Raw genomic sequence first — 12,719 nt, 5'->3', positions numbered from 1 at the left:
GCATAGGAATACATACAGCTGACTCACTTCATCGTGCAGCAGAAGGGAACACAACATTGTAAAGCAATTAGACTCCAATAAAAATAAATCACGACTGAGCGACTTCACTTTCACTTTTCCCTTTCATGCATTGGAGAAGGAAATGGCAACCCACTCCAGCGTTCTTGCCTGGAAAATCCCAGGGACGGGGGAGCCTGGTGGGCTGCCGTCTATGGGGTCTCACAGAGTCAGACACAACTGAAGTGACTTAGCAGAAGCAGCAAAAATAAATCAAATCTAAAAATAAAAAATAAATGAGGTCTACAACCCCACAAAGGTGTTCGCAGCTGCATAGAATCCTTCCCAAGTCTTTTGCTGACTGGCTGTCTTATTCCCCGCAGCCAGCCCTAGGCAGCGTTTCTTGTTACCTTTGCCTGGGTGTGGATTCTCCTTGCGCTAAACTCCCAGAGCTGCTACTTGCTAATCCCGCGTGGCACCCATCGCTTTCTGACTCAGATAACAGCTGCGTGTCTGCCTGTATTACTTCTCTCTGAGGCCCCTCGGGGTTTAAGCCTCCCTGCATCCCAGTGCCAGCGCCAAGCAGATGCTCGGAGACTGTTTTCTGAATTGAAAAGGACAATCCTTCTACACGGGAACTTTTAAAGCTTCATCAGGGTATCAGCTGCAAAGCTCAGAGGTGGGTAGTTTTCCAGAGAAGCAAACTAAAATTAAATGAAGACATTCGTTTCTCATTGTTGTGTAAATGAATTAACACAAACTTAGCAGCTTAAAATTATAGGCCTAGCACATTACCTCTCAGTTCTGTGGGTCAGACCCTGGGCACAGTGTGCCTGGGGGTCTTTGCTTATCGTCTTCCTGCTGAACAGGGTGGGAGAAGATATTGGTTTTTTTGTTTTTTTTCAGCTCTACCCACCAAATGGCAACCCATTCCAGTATTGTCTAGAGAATCCCCATGGACAGAGGAGCCTGGTGGGCTGGAGTCTATGGGGTCGCCAAGAGTTGAGCATGACTAAGCAACTGAGCAGGCGCACCCCTCAAGTAGTGTCCCCACTTCTTGCATCTTATGAAGGAGGGTGGGAGATGCTTCAACATCCCTTTTGCAGATGAGAGGTATTAGGTTAAAGCTGCTTAGAAAGGTCTTGCTGCTTTGTTCAAGGAGAAATTTTCTCATAGTGAGAGTTTTCTTACCTTCCTCCACAGGTGTAAGAGACTGAGAGGCTGTGGACCCTTGGGGTGAAGCGGAAGTGTTCAAGAGAAGCGTAACTCTCTCCTAGACACAAAGCAGAGGCGGATGTGTTTAGCCTGTCTCAGACACGGCGTGCCAAGATAGCTGAAGAGATAATTCCAGCTGAAGTGGCGACTATTGGGAGAAACAGTATCCTGTTTGGAGCACTGTGGGAGAAGGGGTAGTATTCTGTCGCCTTGGGTTTATACATATACATAGATATACTTACTTAGATGTTCCTGTTTAGAAAGTGAAAGTTGCTCAGCGGTGTCCGACTCTTTGCGACCGCATGGACTATACAGTCAGTGGAATTCTCTAGGCCAGAATATTGGAGTGGGTAGCCATTCCCTTCTCCAGGGGATTTTCCCAGTGCAGGGATCAAACCCAGGTATCCCACATTGCAGGCGGATTCTCTAACAGCTGAACCAGCTGGGAAGCCGAAGAACACTGGAGTGGGTAGCCTATCCCGTCTCCAGGAGATCTTCCCAACCCAGGAATCGAACTGGGGTCTCCTGCATTGCCGGCAGATTCTTTACCAGCTGAGCTACTAGGGAAGCCACATCGGATTCACGTGGCTGCACAGCAGATGCTAACAAGACATTGCAAAGCAACTGTACTCTTACTATACTCCAGTAAGAATTAATGAGAAGTTCCGTTCCCTTGGATGACGTAGTTGCACACGCATGCCCTGTCCCTCGTCTGTGGCCCGTTTCCTGGCTCATCTTTGCAAACATGTGCTGAGGTCCTGCTTTTTCATCTGTAAAACGAGGGCTTCAAAGCCAAGCTGTCACGAAGACCAAACGTCCGTGGATACAAACTGCAAGCAGTTACACTGATGTCAGCATCCCCACTCTCTGGGCCAGGTCAGTCCGCGGCTCTCGCGGTCTTGCGTTAAGGCCTCCGTGACAGCAGAGTCTTGCGATGGATCGCCCTCTACTGGTTAATGAAAGCCTAACCGGACATCTCCGGGGTGGCTCAAGCAGTGAAGAATCCACCTGCCAATCAGTTTGGAAAGCGCGGGTTCGATCCCTGGGTAGGGAAGATCCCTCGGCGAAGCCTAGCCCTCCAGGCTCCTCTGTCCATGGGATTCTCCAGACAAGAATTCTGGAGTGGGTAGCCATTTCCCTCTCCAGATCTTACTGACCTAGGAATCGAACCTCAGAAGGGCAATTTCTTTTGTACGGTCGCTTTACTCAGAAACAGAGATAGGTTAGCATTTTGCTTGATTTAAAAATTTTCCTTAGGACCTTTAATTTCCCTGCTCACTCGCTTTTTCTCTTTCATTACCAAATCTGTAAGGAATACCCACCACAGAAAGAGTGTCTTCCCAAGAATGCCACCTTTGGTCACGTGTACTTCCCAGCCTCTTTCTTTATTTTTTTTTTTTTACACCAACTGCTTTTTATTATTCAGTTCCAGAAACCTTTCACAAGATGGTAAAAAAAGAAAAAAAAAACAGGTGGGGCGGGGGAGAAAGAAAGAAAGAAAAAGAAACATCCCCCAACCCCGCCCAAAACTTTACAACCACAGCTCAGCTAATGATATTTTCTCCATTGTTCCCAGTCAGCTCCAAACCCATTGTGTGCAAAGCCCATTTTCCCATGCATCTAAATGATAGATACAGGCTATGAAATTCTTTATTCTATTTGTAGCAGCTTACGCAGGTGCAGCCAAACACAAAGCTTCAGGACAAACTGTACACAAACTTTACAATGTGGGAATTGAATTTAAAATATGAAACATAAAATCTACACAAAACTGATAAAAATCAAGCACAGATATCAGGACTGAAACTTATAACCCATGTGTGAAAGGGAGTCTTGCTTCCTTTCAAGTGCTTTATTCTGCTATAGAACAGTCGAAATGAAGATGTAAAGCTTTGTGGTTAGTTTAAATTATACACTCTGTAGATACTATACCAATTTTAAAAGTTACACATAGACCAACAGATGTCCATCAGTTCATCTGGGTTGACCAGACGCTCCAGCTGGATTGCAGAAAACAAACCAGGCCAATGTGGAAAGAAACTCCCCCTGTGCAATCTGTTTGCAGAGTTTACTGATGGGCACATTGCACTCCTGGTCCGTGATGGCTACTGCTTTCCTCATCAGAGCTATCATTATAGGCTTCACGCCTCTGGCCGCCTCCAGAGCCCCGAGTGCTATCGAATTCTTGAAGCTCTACCTCCTCAGTGTCTCCAATAATATTTGGAACTTCTGGTCTAGATGGCAGAAGATCTTCTAACTCAGAAAGTTTATCTGGGTTGATCCAGTTGTTTTCAGGAAACTGCACATCAAACTTTATGTAAAGATCACCTTTTTCAAAGGGATTACGATATTGTGGCATTCCTTCACCTCGAACTACACGAACACATCCTGTTCAATTACTTTGCCAGGGGGATATTTCACCACAATCTGACGTCCATCAAGGTGCTTAAATGTGAACTGAAATCCACAAAGAGCTTCAACAAGTCCTATCTTATATGTCATGTGCAAATCATTCCCATCTCTCTGGAACACCTCATGCTCCTTTTCTTGTAGCAAAAGAACAATGTCTCCTGGTTCCACTCCTGGGGCCTGGTCTGCTTCCCCAGTAAATGTAATTCTCTGTCCATGTTTCATGCCTTTGTCTACATGGACTTCAAGAATCTTGACTTCTTTAATCACTTTCTTCCCTTCACATTTTTTACAGCGGTCCTTTTCATTAATTACCTCTCCTTCTCCATTACAGTCAGAACACACAGACTGCATCTGCTGTACCATCCCTGGAGCCAGCTGTCTGATCATGATGCGTACACCTCGACCCCGACAAGCACTACACTTCTGAACAGCTCCAGACTTCCCACCTTGGCCACTGCAAGCACTACAGAGTACATTCTTGCTAAGTTGTAGTTTGGTTGTCTTGCCATTATACAGGTCTTCTAAAGATACTTTAAGTGGATGCATCATGTCTTCTCCTCTTCTCCTGCCATTTCGACTTCTGGTCTGATTACCCATGAAGCTAAATAATCCTCCACCAAAGATGTGAGAGAAAATGTCATCCATGCCACCACCTCCACCGCTACCTTCCCGAAGACCTTGTTCTCCATATCTGTCATAAAGTTCACGCTTCTCAGGATTTGATAGTACTTCATAGGCAAAACTTATTTCTTTGAATTTGTCACCAGCATTTGGATTCTTATCAGGATGGTATTCTTTGGCTAACTTTCTGTACGCCTTCTTCAGCTCGTTCTCGCTGGCGCCAGGCGGGACGCTCAGGATGTCGTACAGTTTCGTGTCGGCCACGTTCGCCATGGCGGCCGGCCGGGCCCTCTTTCTTTAAAAAACAAGCAAACAAATGCAGCCTTACTGAGGTCTATTTCCCATATTATAAAATTCATCCTTTTAAAGCATTCAGTTCAGTGACTTTCAGTATATCCACCGAGATTCCAACCATCCCCACAATCTAATTTTCATCAAATATTTTCACGTATATTCACTAGGATTCACCTCCCATTCCTCTCCATCCCCTTATCCCTAGACAACCACTATTATCATTATTATTAGATTATTTCCCCATAATCTATTTTCTGTCTTATAGATCTGCTTGTTCCGAAAATTTCATTGAAACAGAACCATGCAGCACATGGCCCGTGGTAGCGGCTCTTTCAACTTGTCACGGTGTTTCCAAGGTTCATCTACATGGTAGTGAATGTCAGTGCCTCACTCCTTTTTGTGGCCAAATAACATTCCCCTGCATGGATATATCAACCCCCTTTCGCTTTTTTGGAAGCATCATTGACATAACATACTCGTTTCGGTGGTACAGCATAAGGATTCAGCGTTTGCATACGTAGCGAAGGGCTCACCCCAGCGCCCAGTTAACATCGAAGACCACATAGCTATAGCTTCATTTTCTTATGATGAAAGCTTTTTAATGGTTTTAACTCATTTCCCATTGGCTGTCTGGGGTCTTTGCTGCTGTGTGGGCTCCATCCAGCTGCAGCGAGTGGATGCCACTCTCCAGCTGGGGTCCGCCGGCTCCCCACTGCAGCGGCTTCTCTCCTTGCAGAGCAGGCTCCAGGGTGCGTGGACGTCAGTGGCTGTGGCACACGGGCTCCGTTGCCCCGTGGCATGTGCAGTCTTCCCGGACCAGGGGTCAAACCCATGTCTGCTGCACTGGCAGGTGGATTCTTTACCACTGGACCACCGGGGAAATCTGTGATGGAGACTTTGAAGATTTATTCTGTTAACAATACTTTAAACATACAGTGCAGTCATATAGTCACCGGGCTGCGCTCTCTCTCTCTCTCTCTCTCCCTCTCTCTCTCCTCTCTCTCCCCAGCTGCTCAGCTGTGTCCGACCCTTTGCCACCCCATGGACTGTAGCCCGCCAGGCTCCTCTGCCCACAGGATTCTGCAGGCGAGGACACTGGAGAGGGTTGCCATGCCCTCCTCCAGATGCTGTGCTCTGCACCCCGTAATTTATTTATTTTAAAAGTGGAATTTCGTACTTTTCAATTCTCTTTACCTGTTTGCCTCCTCCCACTCCCCGCCTCAGCAGCACCACTCTACTGTCTGTGTCTGCAGACGCTTGTTTTTAGAGTCCCCGCAGTGAGACCGCATGTCCTTGTCTTTCTCTGACTTCCTCGCTCAGCATGTGCCTTCGTGCTCCTCCCATGTTGCGGCAGATGGCAACCCTCTGCCTTTTAATCCCCCAGCTTTCAGTGCTCAGAGTCACCGGGTCTCTGACCTGTTCTCAGTATTTCTCCCTTTGAAGAGGGACTATCTCTTTTGAGGGGAGATTTCATCTGTGTCTCACCGTGGCTAGTCCTAACTGCCTTATCCTCTTTACCAAGAAGGCCAGTATCTGAAGATGTCGCAGTTCTGTTTATCGGGCTGTAGTCTGCCAGGCTCCCCTGTCCATAAATTTTTCCAGGCAAGAGTCCTTAAACATGTTGCCATCTGCTCCTCCAGGGGGTCTTCCTGACCCAGGGATCGCACTTGCGTCTCTTGCGCCTCCCGCATTGACAAGCGGGTTCTTTCCCGCTGCGCCACCTGGGGAGTCTGACTGGTACTGAGTCTGTGTTTGGCCATGGCTAGTCCTACCTGACTTATCCTCTTTACCCATAGTGCCAGCATCTGAAGGTCCTGCAGATCTGTTTCATAGGGACTATTCTCCCCGCCGCCAGTTCTCAGTGTTAGGGGTTTGACTCCGTATAGAGGTCTGTGCTTGTGCTTTATTTCCCCCCTGAACTGCTCTCTTTGTTCTTGAACGTAACCTGTGGGATCCTTGCCACTTTATCCTGAGGGTGCAGCCTTCCAGTTCACCGGGACGTGAGCTGAGTCTTCTGAATCCTCAGCAGCCTCGCAGTCTCCGTGGCAGAAGTCAGGGCCAGCTCTCAGTGGGCTCTCCAAGGTGAAAGCTATTTTTAGTGCCTGTTTACTTCCCTGGGTTCCTGGTTTCACTTCATCTGAGGGCTTAGCTTATTCCTCCTTTTCAGGAAGTTAACTGGAAGTTCATTTAAAAGATGATTTTGTTTCAAATTCAGCATTTCAGTTGTTTTACTTACGAGGGTCATTCTAGCATATAATTCAGCACATTGCCAGACGCAGAAATCCTCAGTTAGCCTCATTCTCCTGATCTTTAAAGATATTTTCAGTTCCCCTCCCTATCCTTGACCAGCCGTCTATAATTTATCTGTGTATTGATACAGTTGCCGTTCCTGACTTCACAGTTTTGACATGACCGACCATTAGGTCTTATTTCTTTCTGTACTTTAAGATTGGTGCGACCTGCTTTTCTTCAGAAAGTTGTTTGGGAGAATTATCTGAGCTTCGGTTTCAGATTTTCTCCTAAGAATCCTGAGAGAATTTGCATTTGCTTTTGGTTGGTACTTGGGGGTACTAACAAGCTGAGGTTGCTCTAAAATTAATTCTCAGGTAAGGTTCCTTTATCTACACTGGTTGTGTAAATTCAGACCACGAACCTCCGTGAGAGTCTGTGATTACAAAGCCTCAGAAAGTTAAGATCTCTTTTTCCTGAGATAGGAATTTTTTTTTTCCCCTTAATTTCCTCTCGTACCAAAGTCTAGTCTGCTGGACTCTCGTATGGATGTCTGGGTCTCCAATTAAATGCTCCCTGAGAGTTTGGGCTTGGTCTCTCTTCTCTCCAAGTCTCTCTTGTGTGTTTATCGAAACACAGGCCAATTTGTAGTGACATGGACTGTCACACTGAATGAAGAAGTATGTCAGACAGAGAAGGAAAAATATCATGTTTCTTACATGCATAATCTAAAAATAAATGATACAAATGAGCATGCGTACAAAACAGAAAGAGACTCACAGACTTAGAGAAAGAATTCATGGTTGCCAGGGAAAGGGCGGATGGGGGAGGGATAGTTAGGGAGCTTGGGATGGACATGTACATACTGGGGTACGTATTTGAAAGGGACAACCCAGGACCTACCGTCTAACGCAGGAAACTGTGCTCCGTGTTATCTGGCAGCCTGGGTGGGAGGAGAGCTTGGAGGAGAACGGGCACATGTGAATGCGTGGCTCAGTACATTTGCTGTTCACCTGAAACTATCACAATCTTCTTAACCGGCTGGCTATATGCCAGTAAAAAGTAAAAACAAACAGACAAGCCAAATATCACGAGAGCTCAGCAAATTCCCCGAAGTGAGAGTCATATGCAGGGCTGCCTTCACTCTCAGCATTCCTGACTGTTCTTTATATTTGAAAGTTGGAGATTTCCTTTTCTTTCCTTGCCTGCTCATAAGTGTATTTAAAAGTATTTTCTAAAGCCATTCTGTCCAATGTCTTTAGTTGTTTCACAGTGGTGGGTACATCTATACCATTCCATCTGCCATAATAACAGAAACGCAATCTTTTCAACTGGGCTTCCCTCGCGGCTCAGTTGGTAAAGAATCAGCCTGCATGTGGGAAACCTGGGTTCAGTCCCTGGGTTGGGAGGATTCCCTGGAGGAGGTAAGGTTATCCACTCCAGGATTCTGGCCTGGAGAATCCCTGGGCTGGATAGTCCATGGGGTCGCAAAGAGTCGGACACGACTGAGCGACTTTCAGTTTTGAAAGTATATTGAAAAGAATCTTGTCAATGTACTTCAGAATTCAAAAGATCACTTCTTTTCTTTGTATTTTAGCTCTCCCATAGTCAGCATAGTAGCATGGAAATCCCCTTGTTCATTCAACTGTTGACATTAGGTGCTAAAAACAGTAACCCAGAAAACAAATTCTAGCCTACACTGCTCATGGTGTGTTCCACGGCATGCAAGTTATGTCAAAGTGTAAAGTTGTGCTTCTCTCCACATCCGTGTTTTCATCACCTGGAGTCGCGTAGGCACCTGGAGAGTTTGCAGGCTGTGGCAAAGCGGTCATTGTTCTACTTGCAATGTTGTGTATGAGAAAAATTTTCTCCTGACCTTGTATTTACTCCCACCCCCTCCAGCCTGCAGTCTGAAATTCTGAAAGAGTATGCAAGGGTCAATTACTGAGAAGTTGAAGGTTATATGGACATAAAAATTAATACATTAAGTGCTTTGTGAAGTCATTGCTGGTGTAAGAAAGGAGAGTCAATGATCAAGACTGAAAGAAACTGCAGGATTTGCACGGCACTGAGCCAGTGTGGATTTAGATGGACTGACTCACTTGAAACCCTGCTGAATAATGTTACATTCATTTCCCTTGCATAGTCTGGAAACTTCTGGTCGACAGGTCATGAGGCTCCCAGACCTTTAGTTAACCATGACAATGGGAAAACATTCCCTTCTTCTTACACCTTTTAGAGCATCTTTGATTTCCTTGTTCCTCAGACTGTAAATCAAAGGATTCAACATGGGGATCACCACCGTCTAGAAGATCGAGGCTATCTTGTCGTAGCCCAGAGAATTGCCGGCTCTGGGGTGCGTGTAGACGAAGAGGCCTGATCCAAAGAAAAAGGTCGCTGCTCTCAGGTGGGAAGCCCAGGTGTTGAAGGCCTTGGCCCTGCCTTCAACAGAGCTGATCTTCAGGATGGTGGCAATGATGTAACTGTAAGATACCATGATGATTAAGATGGAGATCACAGCAAAAATCGCTGCTATCACGAATTTTATCACTTGTAGCAAGAAGGTTTCGGAGCAGGAGAGGACTAATCATTGAGGCAGGTCACAGAAGAAGTGATGGATAACATTCGGTCCACAGAAATGGAGCTGAAGTAAGGCACACAACTGAACGAGCGAGCCAAGGAATCCAGCTATACACGATCCTGCCACTGTCTGCACGCAGAGAGAGGGGGACATAGTTGCTGTGCAGAGCAGAGGGCTGCAGATGGTGACGTAGCGAGCATAAACCAGGGCCGCCAGGAGACAGTCAGACCCAGGCGAGAGAACAAGAGGTGCTGCATGGCGCACCCCGGAAAGGAGGTGAGTGCAGGCTTCCTGAAGAAGTCTGAGAGCATTCTGGGGGTTATGGAAGTGACAGAGCAGGAATCTAAGAAGGGTCAGTTGCTGAGGAAGATGCACATGGGTGTGTGTAGGTGGGAGTCCTTCCTAATCAGGATGATGAGACCCAGGTTCCAGGCCGCTGTCAAGACATAAGTCCCCATGAACACGGCAAAGAGAGCAATCTTAAACTTGGGAGAATCCGAAAATCCCAAGAGGATAAATTTGGTGACTGTTGTATTGTTCCTTCCTGCAGCCATTGTCTTGAAGTTTCTTCAAACTGCAGAAAGATTCTTGGGTTGTAAAGATTGTCTATTTTAGTATCATGAAACCTGTTTGTTTTGGATAAAGTTTCATATTTTTAGACAAAGATTATTCATAGTCAATATAAGAAACTATAAAATTAGTGAAAAAATACATTGAGGATCCCATTTCGCAGCACACTTGATAGTTTGTGATATATTTTTGCAATTTTTTCTGCACATACATGTGTGCACACATAAACACACAGATGTTGCCAAACTGTTGTCTGAAAACTGGTACTGCGGCTGCTGCTGCTAAGTCGCTTCAGTCGTGTCCGACTCTGTGTGATCCCAGAGACAGCAGCCTACAAGGCTCCCCTGTCCATGGGATTTGCCAGGCAAGAGTACTGGAGTGGGTTTCCATTTCCTTCTCCAAAACTGGTACTAGTTTACACAAATTCAAGATTTTATGATAAAATTTTGAGAGAGTCATTTCCTAGGCAGGTTGATAAGAAGTCTAGGAGTCCCCAAGGAGACAGGGGTCTGGAATTCTCAAGGAGGAAGAAAGGACAAACATTCTTTTCCTTCTCGACATTCCTTAGGATTATATAACAATAATGTGTCCTGCCTGAGGACAGTCTCTGGATTAAACCTTCTGGCTAATTCTGTTATCTTAAAATGTAAATTATGGGAGTAGGTCTGGTGAGGTCTTTACAACCTCCAGACATTCTTTGGATTCATTGGAGAGTATATAACTTCATTGCTAACACTAACTAGGGGGTACTCTATCTGCCCCCTTCTGATGCCCATGTCAGAAGCTTTCTCTATCTCCTTTATACTTTAGTAACACTTTATTACACAAAAGCTCTGAGAGATCAAGCCTCGTCTCTGGCCCTGGGTTGAATTCTTCTCCTCCAGGGGCCAACAATCCTGGCATCGTGATTCAACAACAACCTTTCAATATCTTACCATCCCATTCAACACTGCCCACAATTATTTAGCTTTACTCCTTGACAGTCTTGCAGGTTAGAAACATTCTCATTGTTTTTATTTGCGTTTACTTCACTGACTTGCTTGTATATGTGTTCTGCCCATTTGTTTAGTAGGTTATTCTTGATTTGTAGGAGCTTTTAACATATCAAGGATCATAATTCTTTCTCCCTCATATATTCTCCTAAATCTTTTCCAAGTGTATCATTTAATATCAATATTTTTTATGTTGGATTTTGCTATATGGATTTCTTTTATTTTTAGGTGCTCAGTTGTGGCTCACACAGTAAAGAATCAGCCTTCAATGCAGGGGATCTGGGTTCAACTTCTTGGTTGGGAAGATTCCCCTGGAGGAGGAAATGGCAACCCACTCCAGTAGTCTTGCCAGGAAAATCCCATGGACAGAGGAGCCTGGTGGGCTACAATTCATGAAATCGCAGAGTCAAACACCACTAAGCGACTAACACTTTCCCTTTTTTCACTCAATTTTCTATGATATTTATGGTACCTGACTTTGGTATTACGCACAAAAAATATTGTTTTACACAATCCAAAAGTCTTTTTAATATTTTCTTTGAATTCACTTGTATTTTTATATTTACATTTAAAACTTCTGGAGTATTTTAGTACACAGTGTCAAGTATAATTATGAGATAATTTTTGTTTTGTTTTTCCAAACTCTCCCAACACAATTAACTGAATGGTTTCTCCACTGATTAAAGTCACTTCCATCATGAAGTTGTTTATAGAGTTGCTGTTCTGCCCAATTTTTAAGCTAATAGTCCATGTACTATGTGTCCAGTCCTGCACATTTTATAACTGCTTATGACTATATTTTATTTAATTGAATAGAATATTTTGATAAGTGATAAGGAAAACATTCCTCACTTTTTCACTCTGAGATCGTTTTGATGGTTTTCATAGTTATGTCTTCAAAAGACCTTTATGATGAACTAAAAAATAAGATGACATTTTTACTGTGTTTCATTATTACATTAACTTGGGAGAAAATAACAGATGATTTTTCTTTGCTAAGCTGTTTCTATAAATAACCAAAGAAACACTGCAATCTTAATAAATATTATAATCGAAGATTATTAAGCTTGAGCGAAGCACTTGGGTCACTCCAGGCTCTGCCCCTACGCTGTCACCGCTTCTCTGTGCCATCAGTTTCCTCATCGTAAAACGAGGTAATTTTAGCTGTTCTCCTTATACGATAGGGACCATGCTTTCCAAATAAGGGAGCAGTAGTCATGGTAGAAACACACTGAAACAAAAGTAACCTACTATTCTAAGACATTGTTTTTATTCCTGAAAGAGGGTCATTTGAATACTAGGAAAGGGAAAATCGTATTGACTCAATACCGTCCATCAATGTCCCCAGTGAGAGCACGAGATCCAGACTATGAACCTGCAGTAAGCCCTGAATCATAAGTTGATGTCTTTAGAACACCTTCAGTAGAGATCAGATGAGTGCGTCAGCTGCATTTGTAACATGTTTATATCTCAAGAAGTTAAACAAAGGTTTCTTTGGGAACACTAGTTACTGCGGTATTTCTATGGTTTATGTTGCCATCTTTGTCCTGAAGGGTCTGGTACTCTGGAGATCTTGAGGCCGTAAGATTATGTTTGAAATTTTAGAAAATACTTTCAGTGAAGTTGATTAGTTTTTTGTTTTGTTTTAGTTGTATTTTTAATTAATTCTCATGGAAGCGTAATTGCTTTACAATGTTGTGTTAATTTCTCCTGTGCAGCAAAGTGAATCAGTCATCCATGTACACACGGCCCCTCTTTTCCTCCCCATGGAGGTCACTCCAGAGCCGTGAGTGGCGCTCGCTGCGCTG

The 12,719-nt window shown here is 44.4% G+C and overlaps 2 pseudogenes across 1 annotated transcript; both read right to left on the bottom strand.

The window, feature by feature from the left end:
* LOC108637643 lies at positions 2,845–4,553 on the bottom strand (annotated as a pseudogene). Its single transcript, XR_001919188.1, has one exon. The product of XR_001919188.1 is annotated as a dnaJ homolog subfamily A member 2 pseudogene (transcript).
* LOC102190979 lies at positions 8,957–9,903 on the bottom strand (annotated as a pseudogene).

This window comes from Capra hircus, chromosome 15 (assembly GCF_001704415.2).
Source record: "Capra hircus breed San Clemente chromosome 15, ASM170441v1, whole genome shotgun sequence".
Taxonomy (NCBI): domain Eukaryota; kingdom Metazoa; phylum Chordata; class Mammalia; order Artiodactyla; family Bovidae; genus Capra; species Capra hircus.
The sequence above is the reverse complement of the archived record's forward strand: the minus strand, read 5'-3'. Positions and strand labels throughout refer to the sequence as shown.